Source organism: Danio rerio, chromosome 24 (assembly GCF_052040795.2).
Source record: "Danio rerio strain M-AB ecotype USA chromosome 24, GRCz13ab, whole genome shotgun sequence".
In the NCBI taxonomy this organism is placed as follows: Eukaryota; Metazoa; Chordata; class Actinopteri; order Cypriniformes; family Danionidae; genus Danio; species Danio rerio.
Genome location: NC_141044.1, coordinates 4,397,501 through 4,418,219, shown reverse-complemented (window position 1 = coordinate 4,418,219; position 20,719 = coordinate 4,397,501).

The following is a 20,719-nucleotide window of genomic DNA, read 5'->3' as shown; positions in this document are numbered from 1 at the left end:
TTCCAGCCGCAAATTCAAATCGCATGTTCAGCGCAGTTCCTGAAGGACTCTGAGTTGAGCTGAGTTTTGGCAGTTTAAGCAGTTTCATTTCTGTTTTTCTTTTCTCTCCCTCAGTTAATGTAACAGTTAATCCAACAGAAAAGCTCTTTAGCTACTGTAGTATTTTACAGTGTTATAATTTAAGTATTATTAATGTAATCTATTATTTTTGAGGACTTACTATATTACAAGAAAGGTATGAACAAAATATTAAATAATTTTAAAAACTTTATATATTAGGAATTTATTATATTTTTTGCATTATGATTTTATAAAAAATAAACAAAAATAAATAAATCAATATTATTATTGTTAGTTTTATTAGTATTATTTGTAATTATTATTATTTAAAAGAATAAAATTATAAATACAATATTATTATTTTAGTAGTTGTAGTAGTATTAATAATAATTATTATTATTATTATCGCAATTAATAATATTTTAATAAATTTTAATAAAACATTAATAAAATATAATTATTATTATTGTTATTATTGTAATTGATAATATTTAAACAAAAACATAAAGACAATAATAATAATAATAATAATAATAATAACAATAATAATAGTTATTATTATTATTATTATTAATATTATTGTTGTTGTTATTATTATTATTATTATTTGTGATTATTAATATTTAAAAATATAAATACAATTATTATTATTATTATTATTATTATTATTATTATTATTATTATATTTTACATATTAATAATCACAAATAATAATAATTGATTTACTAATTTTTTTTAACTATTCAGCCAACCTTTATGTCTGGCAGAAACACTATTAACTTATATATATTATATATATATATTGTTGCTGTGAACGACAATTGAAGGATTATCTTCCAGAAAATGAGTACTATTTCTAAACATAATAGTTTTAATAACTCATTTCTAATAACTGATTTCCGATTTATCTTTGCCATGATGACAGTACATTATTTTTAATTGCATATTTTACTAGGTAGTATTCAGCTTAAAGTGACATTTAAAGGCTGAACTAGACTAATTAGTCAAATTATGATAAATAGGTAAGTCATTATATATATAATGATGGTTTGTTCTGTCGACAATCAAAAACAAATATTGCATAAAAGGGCTAATAATATTGAGCTTAAAATGTTTTTATTTTAATTTTTATTTTAAACTGCTTTCATTCTAGCCAAAATAAAACACACAAAACTTCCTCCTGAAGAAAAAATATTACAGGAATTACTGTGAAAAATTCCTGGCTTAAACATAATTTGGGAAATATCAATGGCTATTGGCTAATAATTATATATTTATAGTCTTTGATGGATCAAAACATTGTAGAAGTCCTCTCAAACTAAATAAACCTAGGCAGGTCACTAGATTTGCAAACTGAAGTCTATGTGTTTATCCAGATGCGCATGAATGAAGGCGTCCTCAGTAAGCAACTCCAAATATTCTGTGCATTTGTTGCAAAGATAAGATGAAGGCGGGGGTGGGGTGTAGGCTGACGGGGGGTGGGAACGGCTTGAAATTGAATCACCACGGCAACTTTAATAATATCTATTTTGCAGCTCACATATGAAAGGAAATGAGTTTCAAAGGTGAGGTCATGCTTCAACTGTCACTTATATTTGATAGCTTCCACACATCAGAGACATGAACGCTACTTTATACACTAAAGAGACGTGCGCTAATGTGCTCTAGACCCTATCTCACACGCAATGTAAATTCTTTATTGCTTCCACCCAAGAGCAGTGCGGAAACACAATTAAACACTTATTATTATTTTTACCCCCATTGGCCACAAAGGAAACTATACACTCCCTACTTGTTCAAGCAAAACATTCATTCAGATTCAACTTATCCAGCGTGTTTTTACGCAGCGGATTTAGCCAATTTAGCCTACCCAATTCACCTGTACCGCATGTCTTTGGACTGTGGGTGAAACCGGAGCACCCGGAGGACACCATGCAAACGACACATAAAAACGTCAACTGAGCCGAGGCTCGAACCAGCAACGTTCTTGCTGTGAAGTGACAGCACTACCTACTGCGCCACTGCGTCACCACAAGCTAAAAATTATGAGAAAAGAAATTGCAAAAGCAAAAGACATTGCTGATTGCTGATTGAGAAATAAATAAAAAAAAAGAAATAAATAATAATGATTTGTTATACTGTATCACAATGTACATAATGTTTTGTTTGTATCAGAATGCTAATGAATGAATGAGTGAGTGATTATGAGGTAATGATAAAGGTTATTTTTCTAAAAAATAATATAAAAATCATGTCTTTAAATAGGAAAGTTTATTTTAGCCTAATATTTTCAGCAGATTTTTTGCGCTAGCCTTTTGCTACTGATGGCACTAGTGGTTACAACGGTCTTTCATCTCGTTTTACACTTAAACAACTAAAAGTCAACTGTTGAAGTCTGTTTAACTGAATGCATTGTGATTACATTACAACAGTGATGCTATAAGAACAACCTTGTGAAATTGAAAATAGTCATATTAAGCCGGAATTTTATCGTTGTCTTTAAAACTCTGTGCATAGAGCCCGTTGTTTTATATTCTATCTACTTAAATTTGTAAAAACATACATGTATAAGTTAACTTAATTCCTTCATGTTGTCCCAACACAAATTCATAGAGTGTAACCCAGCATTTCTAACAGTGCATGTTAAATGACTCATTTTTTTATTCTGGAAGGAAATATGATGAATGAAACCTTTTGACATCCTATGTGACAGCCACCCAAGTTTAGCGAAATCCTAAAAATAATATGAATAAAAAAAAGCTCTGCAAAGACATCTCTGTCTGCCGCGCGACACTCAGTTTGACTACATTTAAATTCACTGAATTAATAATAGGCCGATGATTTTGATCTATTTGTAGATGCTGAATAATTTACCACAAGACGTAGCTTTAGGAATCCGGTTTTCTTCATTTAAAAAAAAATAAAAATCCCATTGGTTCCAATAAAAAAGCCAAAAAAAGCTGTGCTTTGCAGAACACACAAACACCCTTATTGCATATTTGTGGTGTTCTGCGCTCCCGGCACATTTTTTTTTTTTTTTGTAACTTTAAGAGGGCTGCTGTAGGCTTCAGTCAGCAGTAAATGATAGACTCTGAGCCTCAACACCTCCTGCATTCCTCCTAATGGCCAGGTAGGCTCTCACAGGGCATTTTCCAGCATAATACACACTGTGACGCTATAAAGGCTAAAGATATCTGCAGGCATGTGTTTTGAATGTGGTAATGACTGCCGTTTCTGCGACCTCCTACGGATGATCAGAGAGCCAGAAGTGGCATTGCTCAGTTTTAGTGTTTCCTTTCTTTCTCTAAACTTTAAACAGTACAAACAAGCACTCCTGGAAGTCTCTAGAAGGTTTCCATTGTTATTATACATTTGTGTGTGTATTTTTTTTACATGTTTAGCATGCTATTTCGATTCTATGTGTCAGTACTGTGACTTCTGTACTTTGTTTTTTCACACTGCATTTCTATTTATTGATTAAAAGTAGATTATGTATAGATACATGTGGCACAAGAGCATTTGCAATTTTTTTTGTTGCAATATTTTGATCATGATACATTTTTATGGTTTATTTAACTGTTTAAAGTTTGCTGTTGTAAAAAAAAAAAACTGTGTTTTCAAAGCAGTCTCACACCAATTCCTTACTTTTTGATTCAGTGGTATTTTATATGAATTTGTATGATCTCATTCATAATTTTTTACTATGATTTGCTCATTCTCCAATGATGGTTGGGTTTAGGGGTGGGTTTGGTGCTCTGCCTCCTTTTAAAAATCGTACAATTTTGTATGACTAAACTCATATAAATTCGTACAAATTAGAAATGTACACATTTTCATACAACTGAACTTAAATTAGAAGTTTAAAAATTGAACATTTTCTTTTGACTGAACTCGAATTAGAAACGTAAAAATTTTACCTTTTTTTGACAGCTGAACTCAAATTATAAAAGTAAAAATCGAACATTTTCATACAACTGAACTCAAATGTAGAAATGTAAAAATTTTACCTTTTTTTGACAACTGAACTCAAATTAGAAATGTAAAAATCTTTTATTTTTGTACAACTGAACTCAAATTAGAAATGTAAAAATCGTAAGTTTTCATTCAGCTGAATTTGTGTGAACTCATTTAAATTAGAAATGTGAAATCTTAAGTTATTGTATGAATTCATACAAATTAGAAATGTACAAATTTTCGCACAACTGCACTCAAATTAGAAATGTAAAAATCGTACATTTTCGTATGACTGAACTTGTGTGAACTCATTAAAAATGTAAAATACTTACATTTTTGTACAACTGAATTCTAATTAGAAATGTAAAATTGTACATTTTCGTTTGACTGGACTCGTGTGAATTGTTTAAATCAGAAATTTTAAAATCTTACATTTTGTACAACTTGAACTTGAATTGGAATTGTAAAAATCATACATTATTAATTGTAAAAATCATACATATTAAGGATTGAACTTGTGTGAATTTGTACAAATTAGCCACCAAACTAACAAAATGTTGGATAATTAAGTTTCCTAGTGACATCAGGCAGTTTTTTTATGTTACCACTGTTGTCAAAATAAAAACATTGAATGGTAACTTCATGGTAGAAGCTAATGCTAATTAATGCCATTTAAATGATTCCCAGAGTCTCTGTCATCATGTACTGTGTGTAACATGAAAACCTATTTTTCTCTCATTACAGGACAGCTAAATCTCATTTTATCACAACACCATTTAGTTGCAACAACTTTTCACCAGTTGTATTGTTTCCCTATATTCCCTAAACTATAAAAAGTCCAAGCAAACACTCCTGGCGGTCTCTTTTCTGAGCTGCATTTTTTAAAAAGCATGTCGTGAGTCATGTAAATCTCAAAACTGGGACTTGTTTGTCAAACATACCCCAGAGAGACAGAACAAGAGAAAGACTGAGATTGTGTGTTTGAATGGTTTGAAATGGCAGCTAGACTGAGAGCAGCAGGAGAGATATTCATGATCACTGAGCGCTGCTGCTCTGTTTAAAGGCCATGCTCTCAGGAGAGAAGGGTCACAGCGTCCGGCTTTCTGCCCTTGATCTGCCATGTGTCATCTACAAACACGGCGGAAGCTGGTAGAACCGGTCCTCTGATCATCCTGTGTCCTGGAATCTGCCTGATTGGTGGAGTCTGCCTTTGTTTCTAGGAATTTAAAAGTCAACGCTGGAACCCAAAGCATGTCCTGATCACGTCATTGAGATGTATGTAATGTAGATTAGCCATTGAGATTTACCCATCAGGTCATTCATGTTGTCCTTGTCAGCTAAAGCTGCATTAGCAACCTGTAAACAAATAATAATAATAATTTTGTTTGGGTTTTGTTCATGAGTGAGAGAAGGATGTAGCATGAGACAAGTGGATTGGTGCAGCGGCAGCAGTAATGCAGTCGATGTACCGGTCCATTGTGGTGAAGAAAGAGCTGAGTCAAAAGGCAAAGCTCTCGATTTACTGGTCAATCTACATTTCTACTCTCACATATGGTCATGAGCTTTGGGTAAAGACCGAAAGGACAAGATCTTGGATACAAATGGCTGAAATGTTTCCTTCTCAAAGTGGAAATAGGGTGAGGAGCTCTGTCACCCAGGAGTAGCTCGGACTAGAGCCGCTTCTTCTCCACATTGAGAGCAGTCAGCTGAGGTGGCTCGGACATCTGTTTTGGATGCCTCCTGGATGTCTACAAAGGGATGTGTTGCAAGCATGTCCTACCAGGTGGAGGCCTCGGGTAAGACCCAGGACACGCTGGTCTGGGAACGCCTCGGAATCCTCTTGGAGGAAGTGTCTGGGGAGAGGGTAGTCTGGAGATCTCTCCACGACCCGGTACCATAAAAAACGGATGTAAATAAATAAATGAATAATAATAATAATTATTATTATTATTATTAGTATTATTAGTATTATTATTATATGAAATTATATACAAACATTGTTTTATTTTGATGTCTTTTTCTGCAGACAAACAAACTAAAAAGTAAATAAATAAAAAAAATTTTTTTACTAATATGCATAAGGCAAGATTTATGAGGCGTGATGTATTGAAAAGCTTGTTTATTTATTTTTTATTTATTGATTTAAAGAAAAAAAACAATGCAATCTATACATTTCTAAAAAGTCTAAGCAATGCGAGAACTGTGAAAGTGAACTCATAATTCTAAAGAAAAATGTCAGTTCATTTCTTGCAATTGTGAATTTATATATATATATATATATATATATATATATATATATATATATATATATATATATATATATATATGTATATATATATATATATATATATATATATATATATATATATATATATATATATATATATATATATAATAAAATAAATAAACTATAAAACGAATGAAACATACTCTCAGAAACAAAGGTACTGTGTAGGAGCTGTCACTGGACTTTCAAAAGTTACAAATTTGTGTTCATAATTATACCTCAATGGTACTTTTTAGGTACATTGGGGTAATAATATGCCCCTTTGAGATACCAATGTGGATTCTTTGGGTACAAATATGTATCTTTTGACATTATCAACATTTACATTAGTAGCTGTTTCCATCCAAAGATGCCAATTAAACATACAATCATTTATTTTCCTTTGGCTTAGTTCCTTATTTATCAGGGGTCGTCACAGCGGAATGAACCACCAACTATTCCGGCATATGGATGCCTTTCCAGCTGCAACCCAGTACTGGGAAACACCAATTCCGTCTTACATTCACACATGACTCACACACTATGATCAATTCAGTTTCTCTAATTCACCTATAGCGCATGTCTTTAGACTGATGATGTGCAAAGTGCGATTGGTGGTTTTCAGACAGTAAACATAATCTATCTTTATCAGTTCCTACGTTTAAGCCCAGTACAAGCACAGTTTCTCCTTTAACCTTTGACCTCTAAAATCGTGACCTTCACCTCAGCACTGACAAACCTCTCCACAGGAGGCAAGAGATGAGAACATGACAAAACCCATGCGGCTCCTTTAAACCCAGCATTGCACCCTCACAAGGGAAACATAATGGAATTTAACATTGGTCTGTAGCTTTTTACTATAATTTTATATATATATATATAAACCACTTTAGAAAGTGTCAGATGTCAGCCGTGACACAATCCACGTCTCATGCGATTGCAAACTTGCGTGCATTAGTACATATTACAATTACAGAATATCCCATTACTCATTTAGCAGATGTCTTGACATGTGCTTCAACTAGGGTGGAGTCAATACTGCTCTCCCTTGATGTTTCATATTCTCTAATATAAACCCTTTTATTCCAGACTGTGGCGCTGAGGGAGAGTGAGGTGATGTCAGGAGGTTATGGAAGACAGGGCCCAAAATCTGGTTTAAATTGTCTTCATTAGAAAAACCATCCCCACCCACAGAGCACTGCTGTCCAAACAAAGGCCTCAGGGCTCAGACTACGCCGAACGCAAGAAGTGTGCTTTCAATCTCATTTGTTTGGTTAACAAGGGCTTCGTAAACATTAGACTGTCAATAACTTCACACCATCTTGTTTTGTAACACTTTTCTTGTTTTGCCTCTAAACTTAATTCTGATATTTGTCCAACTTAATTTTACCTCAAACGAGATCACTTCAAAACTATGCTTCTCAAGCTAAATGCTAAAGCTAACTATTATTATGCTATTTACAGGAACAATCACTCACTTTGGATTTGTATGTGTCATCAGTACTTCATGTGGCACAGAAACGGTGTTTTATTTTCACAAATGATTGGTGCTTATTGGTTAACAAGCTACCAGACACCCTCCTACTCTGGTTCAGATCTAATTTCAAATCCAGACCGGACTCAGGTTACAGAGCTGGAAATGCAGTGGCAAAATGGATCTGAGCCATAAATGGCCAGATAGCAAAAGTTAGCAGGCCCTGATAGTTGGATTGATTACTTTATATTGATTTGGCCAGGACCAGAACAACATACAATGAACTGGCCCATATCTTGCACTGGACCAGATCCAAAATAACATTAGAAATAAACTGGCCAGACCTGTCACAGTAATTGACCAGATCCAGAACAAAACTGAACCAGATCTGGTCAAGATGCAGCATACTTAACCAGATGCAAAACTGGCCCAGATCTGGCACAGTACTGGACCAGATCCAGAACAACATATGAAATGAACTGGCCCAGATCTGGCATGGGACTGGACCAGATCCAGAACAATGTATGAAATTAACTGGCCCAGTTCTGCCATGTTACTTAAAAAGATATGGGCCAGATCCGACATTACTAGGCCAGATCTAGAACAATATATGTAATTAAATGGCCCTGATTTGCCACGGTACTAAAACAGATATGAGCCAGATTTGGCACAGTACTGGGCCAGATCCAGAACAGCATATTAAATGAACTGGCCCCCATCTGGCATGGTACCGATATGGGCCAGATATGTCATGTTTCTGGGCCAGATTCAGAACAAGATATGAAATGAACTGGCCAAGACCTGCCACTGTACTGGGCCAGATCCAGAACAACATATGAAATGAACTGGCCCAGATCTGGCACAGTATTGGACCAGATCCAGAAGAGAACTGAACCAGATCTGTCGCGGAGCTGATCCAGTGCTGATCTGGATATGTAAAAATGGTTCTGGGCCAGTACTGGCCTGTTGTGCCAAAAAGACACTTACTCAAGTCCGTTGCTGCAGATGAATCTGGGCCAGATGTGTTTTGCTATACATCCCATCAACATTTTGCCATGCTACTTTGCTTCTTACTGGTAAAAACTAGCTTGTTACTATAAAAAGCTAAACTATATTCATGAACTAACTGCTGAAGTTATAAGCTAATGCTAAGTCTTCTAAAGTTTAGACAAAATCATACTAACGGGTGCTGAGATGTGCGACACAGAAACATGCTGCTGTCATTTCACGCTACAGAGGTTTTTTTTTAGCATAGCCAGTTATTCCCAAACACTGCAACATTTTCATACTACAACAACAAAAAAAGAAATCCAAACTTCTGCAAAAGCACTTGGTTGGAGTTCAGTTTTGACAAGGACACAGACTGGCAATGACAAATGTCAAAATGTGCAAGAAAGCGAGAAAGAAGGAGAGGAGCAGCATTCGGTTGATCACAAAGTTACTGTTTTGAGGCCAGTTATCTCAGGCAAACTATGAGCACCATTGTTTGAACCTGTCAGTGGATTATGTAATAGTCTTTGCCCTAGATTGTAGCTCTCCGGAGTTTGTACTTTTCCACTGCTCTTCTGCGCTCAGGGCAGCCTGTTGAGTTACAGTTAGGTGAGCTTCTTGCCTGTAGGAATTACAAAACTTCAGTGCAAAACGCTGACACACGAAACTTAAAGACGTGAGTTATTACTGGGTTACACAAGTCACACAGAATAGATCTTAAATATCTGCTCTGCATCAACAGACTATGATGGATTGGCCTCCAGGCCAAAAAACTAATTAGTATTTCAGAATGGGATAGTAGAGCAGTGTTTCTCAACCCTTTGGTGCCCCCGCGGCCTCATCACTGAGGCTTTTGTAGCTCTTAATTGACACCAAACCAGGAATGTGTTTCTTATAAATGCCTAGCATATGGCTTTATGCTATTGATATTAACTTTACAACAGTTGACAGAATTAAACCACAAATAATCGATGCTGTGGTGGAAAAATAAGATTACCAAGCAACTTAGGCAAATGTTTAAGACTTCTTTCTTTTATAATGGAGAACACATATGGTTGGGGAAATAGGTGTTACCAACAAATGAACATCAGTTTAAAGAGTCAATCATTCAAACGTCATCAAATTTAAGTAGCGTTTAAAGGGATAGTTAGCCAAATAATGAACATTTTCATATCCTCGAGTGGTTATAAACCTTTATGGATTTCTTTATTAGGTTGAACACAAAAAAAGAAATCTTAAATAAAAGATTAATCATCGACATACATAGTAGTAAAACCAAATAACATACTTTCAGTTTTCTAGCTTTCTTTAAAATCTCTTTTTTTTTTGTGCTCAACAGATGAAAGAAACTTAAGTTAAGCATTAGTGAATGATTACAGAATTTTCATTTTTGGGTGAACCATCTCTTTAAGTAGTAAGTAGTGTCATTTGTTTGTCAGACTCAGTACTTGGTGTCAAATACATCTTGAGTTTAATTTAAGACCATATTTTGAATCTCTTAATGCAATCTACTAAGAACTGACGCCAAGTCCAGTCTTCAGTACTCAAGCACTGTAGATAGGTTTTATGGTTCGTGTTGCCCTGTGAATGATCCATTCAGTTTAATTGTATCTCTGGAATGAAGCAGATGTTTGCTCGACTTTGACATAAAACTAAGCTCCATTCACCCCCAAGCAAAGCATATGTACACTGTTTGAAAATTCAGACCATCTTTAGGTCTCAGTCTTTATTCTAACTCAAATTGTCTTGATAAACTCCAAGACTGACAAAAACGCATTTATTACCAGGTGTGAACAGGGTCAAAGAAGCTTGGAGATTCCTTATTTGTTTATCTTCATCAGCCTACCACACTTTTTCGTCAGTAATTCTGTAGCAATTTAAAGCAATTTTGGTCTTGAGCACCCTTGTAATCTGAGTTCAAAATTAAGATGCTTTTAAGCCATATTCACAATGGACTTTTCAATGACTTCCTTTCATGTGCATTCAAATGCCCCAGAATAGGAACGCATGCTCATGTGACAAGTTTTGCAATCTCTCATGCCATCAGAGTAGCATCATCTTGTTTTATACTGCCCCTTTTCACAGCATGGTACCAATGAAATTTACATTCTCAGTCTCTAGACCAGGAATGCCCAAACTCGGTCCTGGAAGGGCCCGGTGTCATGCAGAATTTAGCTCCAACTTACTTCAACACACCTGCCAGAATGTTTCTCTTATGCTTTATTAGTTAGTTCAGGTGTGTCTAACTGGGGTTGGAGCTAAACTCTGCAAGACGCCTCACTTCCAGGAACGAGTTTAGGCACCCCCTGATCTAGACTCAGAAACTAGACAAAGCCTATTTTCCATTCCTAAAAATGCTGCATGTATGTGTTGTTGTCTGTTCTGATGATTTAAATGTTTTGTCTCTAGACAGGTTTGCCAGAAAAATGACACAAATTTTATCTCTTAAATCAATCCATGTGTCAAACTCAATTCCTAGAGGGTCGCAGCTCTGCAGAGTTTAGTTCCAGCCCACATCTATCTGTAGGTATCAAACAAGCCTAAAGCACTCAATTAGTTTGATCAGGTGTTTTTAATTAGGATTGGAACTAAACTGTGCAGAGCTGCGGCCCTCCAGGAATTGAGATTGACACCAGTGGTTTAGACTTTCTTCAAATGCTGGTGTTCAGTTTTAATATTGACTAATTCTGCAATGAGGAAGTGTGATCTTTTCTGCAATTGTTTTAGAACTTTCAATTCAGTTGCCAATGGTGGAAATTATTAGGAATAACTGATGGCAGAAAATTGTCAAACTACTTGCTTTACAAACAAGTGTGTTAATGACTTTATGCAAAAAATTTACAAAATAATATAATTACAAAATACCAGGTTGCAACATTCAAACAGCACAACAAGCATTTTTAAACAGCTAAACATCAATGGAAGTAAATGAGACCCGAATTCTTGAGCCAATAAGGTTCCAATGGCTGCACACATCTCTCCTATGTGAAGAATATGCTCAATAGATAGGCTAAAACACAGCTTTTTGAAAATGGAGGCATGTCTATCTACAACTGCTGGTCTTCTATATTGCGTATCATTCCTCGACTCGTCAAGCCCCTCTCATATGATCATGCTACAAGCTGTACACTACAAGTACAGATGCTGGCAAAAGGTCATATTTTATACTATATAGTGTGGATGAAAATTGCTTTTTCTGAAACAATTAAAACATCAGTCTGGATGAGGAGCATTTTCATTCTCAAAGGCTGATTTAAAACAAAAATACACCTAAGTTGACTGATCTGATTCTGACTGTTAGACGGCCGCTCAGGTTTGTTGAGTTTTTAAGGGGTTTTGGATTTCTAAGCTTGCTTGTCTTGATCAGCCTAGCAAACTGGTTTTGTCTGGTCAGCAGTGTTGTCAGATTCAAGACCTCTCAAGTTTGAGTTCAAGACTATACATTTACCAAGCACTTAGACTAAGTTCAAGTCTTTAATTTCTAGACAGCAACTCTACCAGTCAGGCTTGTTTACTTTCGTGATTTCAGAGGCGTTAAATATAAAACATCAATTTAAAAATTGAAAACCAGCTTGATCATGGTGAGAATCCAGTTCTAGTAGCTTAAACCAGCTTGGACAAGATAACAACCTCTGGTTGGTTATGGCTGTTTTTTTTTAGCAGGGAAAAGAAGTGCAAATATTACAACCTCCTTATAAATCACAAGTGAACGGCCATACTTTAGGGTCATTCATCATCCTCTTAAAGGACGCTTGCTCTTTGTAAGGCACCGGGGTTATTGGGTCATGGGGTGAGTAATGCAGCCATCTTTCTCTCCCTTGAGGCAGATTCCAGACATCCCTTGGGGAAACCAGAGAGAGTGAAAGGGGTGAGAAACATTGGGGAACCTCTTTGGCTCTTTTGTTCCATGCCTGACCTTCTTGTCTCCAACCTGCTGGTATTGACCGAGTTGGGAGCGCTTACATGTATACAGACATGCTATGCCTATTTGTCTTGCATTGAGTGACGGGCCACTTCCTCATTGTGGCTTTTAATCCAGACTCACTGTACGGTCACAGCTGTTTTTCATGTTGAAGAAGCTTCATGTCACATCCTACCTGTTTCCTCAGCTCCATTTCTCACCTGCCAATATTTCTAATCATGGTTGGCTGATAAACGATGTCTCTCGTGTTGACCTTGTTCCAGGGCTGATGGTCTCCAGGACTTGGTTTAGATTGAAAAGAATATGACACGTGAGAAAGATCATTGAAAGTGTAGCTCAGTCTGAAGTTAAAATGCTATTGTTTATGAACACCCTCATATTGTTCCAATCCTTTCTTCACTTGGTCCAAAACACTTTCATTTCCGTGCCGAAAAAATGGAGATGTTTTTGTTTTCAAAATAATCTTTTATTTTCTAGCCTGTCATCAAATAATTCTTATTCTAAATATGCCGCTGAATGGCATTCTTTCTGTCTCTATTCGATCTCTGTCGACATGTTTGCTAAATAATATAAGATTATGTAGCTTAAAGTAATCTTTACAGTATTCCTGCTATTACATCGTATGGTTCCTACAACTGCAAGTGTGTTGCTTCATTAATTAATATGAAATCTGTATCCTGAAGCAAACCCCGATTGGGATCCCCTAGTGTAAATCTCACTTTGCCTGCATTAAGTCAAGCCAAGAACGTTACCGAGCAGACTTGAATCAGATACATCAGAATATCAGAAGCTGTTTAATTCCTGAGTGTTATCCCTGACTCTGTGATGTATAATGATTAGCCGAGTGGGGTTTTTCCCCTGCTGGTAGGGTCATCACTCTGATCAAAACCTTCTTGTAGAGCACACACTCAGTCAGCAGGACTGCGGACATTCTGCATAATCAGCATTTCAAAGTAAAGCAATGCCCGTATCTCTCCAAAGCTGAACCGCATGGCTTTCATTTTGTCTGGGCCACACGGGGTCAACATGAAGAGATGACATCACGCTTGCCAAGGGGGGTTCCTGCTGGAGAGGGGTCTCTTTGAGACGGGGCAGGAATGACAGGATAAGAAGTATGACCTCAAAGCTTCCCAGTAGGTGTCTGCACACCGGTAAGCGTCGTAATAAAAACAGTTCCCCAGAAACGCACGGTGACTCCGCCAGACTTATTTAGAATGAAAATATTCCACTGAGAAATTTCAGCCACATTAGAGCTCAGCTGCCGAGCTATTTCAGGCCATCCGCGGAGCTATTTCACAAGAAATTGCACTGGATGTATAATTCAGTTGGTCTCTGTAATGTGGACCTGCTATTAACTTGAGCTTCTTGGAGAACATGGTGAAAGGAATTGCCTCTCATTCTAACTCATTGTGATCCATTGTTCCCTGCTGCATTTGGTGGCGTATGTAAAACAACCCAGGGCTTTTAGTAATTTATTATTTTTTTATATGCCTTTAATATCAATAAATGTTTAATAGAAAAATGTACAGTCACAGTAGAGTGGTTTTAACGAGAGGAATCTCTTTAGGATGTTATTAAAATAGTAGATCACTTCTGCATATAGGAGAACTTCATATATTAATGTACGTATAATACTCTCTGAAGTTGTAATTTGCTTATGGGCAGAAGCATAGGACCTTCTTCACTGAAATTATTGCTTTGACGAAAGCTTGGATGATGAATCTCAGTCTTTAAAGTCTTTTATCTCTTATGATGACACTTTTCATGAGTGTTTTTTTTTTTTTTTTTTGCTATAATCATTTGAACCTATAATCAACTGGGAATGAAAAATTGTCGTATTGTGTCACATCATTATCCTATTCCTCATTAGTAGGCCCAGAAGTGATTCCACAGAATTCTGCAGATTTTTAGCCCGTCATTGGTTCTGTTTATTAACTCGTATAAATGTGTTTAAATTTATCTTTGTCCAGTTTTTTAATTAATTTCAGTAACATTATTGACTAATATTAAATATTTATGTAATTTATTTACAATACAGTTTGTAAAGTAATAGTTTCTGTCTTTTAGTAGATTTATTAAAACAGAGAATTGCTTTGTTTGTAACAAATGGTTTGCATTGTAAATTTTAAATACAAGTTAAATATATTAAGGTTTTAGTTAAAATACTGCCAAAATCATCCCGCATAAATCCACAGATTTTTAAAAATATTCTGAGCAAAAATAGCTGAAAATTTCTGCAGATTCCATTTGGCTCTACTCATTAGATATGACATACAATTAGAATTCGCTTGACAGAATTAATCAAGCTCAACATTGATATTAATATTAAATAATTACTAACTAATAATAATGATTTAGCATATAATAATGAATAATGAATTACCAACAAAGTAACTGTTTCATGATTTTACACCAATTGATAAATAATCACACACAATTTAAATATAGTTCTCTCTTAGCATTGGTTTGGTTGAGGCCAATATTGATTGATTGACTGTTTGATTTGGTTGACTGGATTGGGTGGTTGACTGGTTGGTAGGTTGTTTGGTTGGGAGTTTGGATGGTTGGTTGATTGATTAGTTGGTTGACTGGTTGGTTAGTTAGTTGTTAAATTGGTCGGTCGATTGGTTGGTTGAATGACTGGTTGATTGTTTGATTGATTGATTGGGATTTTGAGTGGCTGGTTGATGGTTGGGTGATTGATTGTTTGATTGATTGTTGGTTGGGATGTTGAGTGGCTGGTTTATGTTTGGTTGTTTGATTGATTGATTGGTTGGTTGGTTAGTTGGTTGTTTAATAGGTCGGTTGGTTGGTTGGTTGATTGATTTTTTTTGGTTGGTTTGATTGATTGGTTTGGATTTTGAGTGGCTGTTTGATGGTTGATTGTAGATTGACTGGTCGGTTAGTTGGTTGTTTAATTAGTCGGTTGGATAGTTGTTTGAATGGTTAATGGATTTTTTTGGTTGGTTGTTTGATTGATTGGTTTAGATGTTGAGTGTTTGGTTGGATGTTTGATTGATTGGTTTGTTGGGGATTGATTGATTGATTGATTGATTGATTGATTGATTGATTGATTGATTGATTGATTGGTTGATTGATTGATAGATTGATTGATTGATTGATTGATTGATTGATTGATTGATTGATTGATTGATTGATTGATTGATTGATTGATTGATTGATTGATTGATTGAATTATTGGATGGTTTGTTGGTAATTGATTGAATGATTTATTGAAAGTGAGAAGATATACATATGTGGATATTTGTTCCAATTATACCTGAGAATAATGTAAAGAAAATTTGGTAAAGAAAATTAGTAAAAGCATAATTTATATTCAATTAACTCGGTAATAAACTGAAATTAAATTAAATTGTAATTAGATTTGGCTATGTAAAAGGTTGTCTTATTGTAAATCACTGTCTCATAAACATTAGAACTTGATTAAAACAAGTCTAATCATAAAATTTCAACACTTTTGGGTCAAAAAAAGTATTTAAATGTATCAGGAACCACACTTTTATTATTATATACAATTGAATGTTTAGATATGTCATTAATTAATCTATTGTCTGTTCATTTATTTGATTAACTAATTTTTAATTTAATTCATACATTGCTCAACAATATCCAACAAACAGACAAATCATGGATTTAAATTGCATTTAAATTCCCCCCTCTTTATATTCAGTAAAAAGCTTGCGAAATGACAAAACTAGGAAATAAACAGAAAATACGGCAACTCATACAATATTTACTTTCACCTCCAGAGGATGATGTTTAAGACTTCCTGAAGGTTAACCACATCTCTTCTCTCAGCAAAACCATCGAGTGTTTAAACCATATTTTTGTACCTCATTGCTACAAGTGCCTACTGTTCATAATTAGCATCAATGCAAAACACAAACAACCCACAGAGTTCAGCAGTTCGCTGAAAATGTCAGCTCGCATCACGCTCTCTTCATTTACACTTTACTTTCTTCATAGGTGGCAGGTGTGCAATTAAGATGTTTGGATCTCTCTGAGAAAAAAAAAGAGCCATACTCCACCGGCATTGTTAAAGAGATGACTTGTAAATAATAGATAGCGCTGGCTGTATAGACTCGGCTTATATGGTCCCATCAAGGCGTATGAGAGAGCGCGGGAGATGAAAGTGATTTCCAGCACTCGTGCACAGCTCTGGATTCATTGACTTTGAGTTGTCATTTGATCTAAAGGTAAGGAGATGATTTTGACATCTGCTGCTGATCAAAGCATTAGTTTGTGAATTGTTTGACTTGTAGTTCCGCATGTGGCAGCCCTATCTAAACAGGTATGCCACACTGTACCTGCTATTATTATTAGTGAAGGTTACGGATGTTCCCGGTGCTAAAGCTGTAATTATACATACACACTGCAGTCCTTATCTGCTACATAAACAAATATCTCAATGTTTTGTTCCTTTAAAAGTCAACATGAAATTAAAATATATATTTTTACAGTTCTTCCAAATAATAATAATAATAATAATAACAAAGTTCTTAATCTAAATCTAAATTAATCTAAAGGTTGTATGTTCCACCTCTGACACAACTTTTCTAACTCATGGTGTTAAGACAATCAATCAATCAATCAATCAATCAATCAATCAATCAATCAATCAATCAATCAATCAATCAGTCAATCAATCAAGCAAGGAAGCAAGCAAGCGATCAATCAATCCAGCCTACTGTAGGCATTTGGGTCGGTTATGGTGGTATAAATCACTATGTACTGTAGGTGTGATATATCATTAAAAGTGTTTTTTGACTTAATTATATCCTTTATTTATTTTATATAGGGAATATGTAGTGCTATATACAACCTTAATTACGCCAAAGAAAGTTTTCCAGTAGAAAGCAAAGAAGGTCAAGGTGCTCCAGGATTGGCCTGCCCAGTCACCAGACATAAACATTATTGAGCATGTCTGGGATAAGACAAAGATGAATCCAAAGAATCTTGATGATGTCTGGAGGCCTGCAAGAATGCTTTCTTTGCTATTCCAGATGACTTTATTAATAAGTGATTTGAGTCATTGCAGAGATGTATGGATGCAGTCCTCCAAGCTCATGATGAAGTCAGACACAATATTCATTCTTTCTCCACTGTAGCATGACTTTATATTCCATATTGGACATTATTTCTGGTAAGTTTCAAGACTTTTGTCTCAGCAAAGTCAGACCTTACTGTACTAATTAAATCAATAAAAATCAAACCATGATAATATTTTATTTTGGTAAATTAAGTGTAATCTAGCGGCCTTTGCCTTTCATATAAATTACTTCTGATACCAAATGATCAACTAGATGTCAAGTTACTATTTGTTGTTCATAAAACCTGAATTGGCGACAAGACTTTTGTCAGGTAGTGTATATGGTTACTGTGCCAGTTTAAGGCATTTATAAGTCTTTATATGATATGTCTGTTATCTTTAATTCACAAATCATCATCATTTATGTGATTGTGTGCTCACAAATTTGTTTTAGCAAATCTAGCCTAAAATGTATATATAGGGTTAGCTATATTTGCAGAAAATTGCACATTTCACAGTTTTTTTAACTCTATTTCTTTATTTGTCTTTTTTATATATATTATATATATACAGTTGACGTCAGAATTATTAGCCCCCCTTTGAATTTTGCTTTGTATTATAAATATTTTTCAAATTACATTTTACAGAAAAAGGAAATTTTCACAGTATGTCTGATAATATTTTTTCTTCTGGAGAAAGTCTTATTTGTTTTATTTCAGCTAGAATAAAAGCAGTTTTTAATTTTAAAAAAAAAATTATTAGTCCCTTTAAGCTAAAATCTTTTTTGATTAAAACTATTATGTTTAGAAATGTGTTGAAGAAATCTGTTCTCCATTAAACATAAATTGGAGAAAAAAAAATAAACAGGGGGGCTAATAATTCTGACTTCAACTGTATATTCAGCTTTGTATGTTAATTTAAGTAATGTTAATCTGCATGATTAGATGATTTATGTTCTGTACACTAGTTTGAAAAACATTATTTGTCTGTTATTTTATTATGTGAGATATTTTCTTTAGCTTTCTTTATTTAAAAAGTGGTTCAAATTGATATACTTTGTAAAAAGACAAACTTTTAAAAAATGTGTTAAGTTTTAATTCCTGTACTCTCAAGATTATTGTGCGCAAAATCACAGGATTTCATTTTTTATTTTATTCAATTTTTAGCCAAATAATAATGTAGCTCTAAGTAAAATAAAAGCCAGATTTACAACAATGCACATTTTAAAATGGTATCCCTAACGTTTCATAAATAACACTGAATGAAACCATTCTCTTGAACAGACTAAAATGTCAAGTAAAAGCTCTTCAGAAGAACTCCAACAATGAACATCTTGATCAATGCAGTAATATTCAGAAAGCTCATCTAAATTCTCCTTGCTTCACCACCACGAAACTGTACTGACATCAAAAAAGCGCATTTATTTGTCATAAGTCTCTTTCCATCCAAAAAATGCACAGGCCAAGTTTGGCACGCCGCACTATCAACGCTTGATATACGAGCAAACTTGGTATTTACCATCTAAATAGCTTCTCAGCGATGCTCAGATGATGACAGTGATTAATCCACTAAAGGACTGAATCTTCCTCTTTCAGTTCGCTTCCACATTTTCAGCCACCCATCTAAGACTTAAAGGCAACATTTGTATTCCCCGTGAGCCGTTCCTCCGCCTATTTGACGATATTACCTCCAGGAGCGAGGCTGTCAAGACCGCCAGCCCCGCGTGTGGGCTCCGCTCTTAATGTCATATATTTCTCTCCCTATCTTCTCATCATTAGGCAATTTAATAAATGTGGTGTGAGCACACTAATGTTCGATCATACATCAGAGGCAGCTGACCCAGGGTCAGTGCGCCGGACAGCGTCCAGGTTCCCGCTCCTCTTCTCCCCCCACCCCCCCACATCTCTTTATTCCTCCATTTCTTTTTTCCCTTAGGTGCGCACATTTTCATAGCCTCTCTCCTGAATTCCCATGGACTTTTAGATAGTTTGTACAAAGGCTGCTCCAAGTATAAAGGTCGTCTGGCTGAATCTCCTTCAGACCTTTACCGAAAGCTCAGCAGGAGATAGTCCTGCTATAAAACTGTGTGTGTTTTACTTAGAAATAGTTTGATTTAGTTTGATTTATCTGTCTGGGATGGAGATATAGAGCTGTGAGAATGTGCAATGGACACTTGTGTTGCTCATAAGTGTGTAAAACCCCAAAACGTGTACATTACAAAATTAGCAAAGGTCTCCATAATGCCAAATAGAGTGCACTTCCTAGAGTTTAGGAATAGCTCACCTTAATAATGTAAAATGTCATTGCTCACCAACCAAAAATCATTGCTTACCAGCGCTCATAATTACAAACTTACTTTTTTATCTGTCTGTAGAAGACAAAATTGAAAAAAATGATGCGAAATAATCCTGCTGCATTTTCTATTAATATATATTTTATTATTTTCTATTATATAAAATATATAGTCTAAATATATAACAGAAAACGCAATAAATCAACAGAGGCAGAACTGTATATGCAGTATATTTACTGTATATTTAGTGATTTCATAATTTACTTTGGATTGTAATTCATATACAGCAAACATTATTTAATGTGTTCCTCATGATTTAAGTTTTTTTTTTCACACATATACCAATTTTTCAATTTTGGCACTGTCGACTTCTCTGGGCTGGGAGGCATCTGGCATGGACCAACACACAGTGGAAAAAACTACTATGGTCATATGAATCAGTATTTTGGGGGGTATTGGATGCCGTGTGCTCCAAAGAAGACCAAAGAAGAAAAAGATCATCCAGACTAAAACCAAGGGTCTATCATGGTATGGGATTGTGTCAGTGTCCCTGGCATAGGTAATTTGGACTTCTGTGATGCCACTATTAATGCGATATTGCAGCACAATATGCTGCCCATGCATATTTCAACAAGACAATGAAAAAACACATTCTGCACACATTACAAAGTCCTGGCTGTGGAGGAAGAGGATACAGGTACTTAACGGGC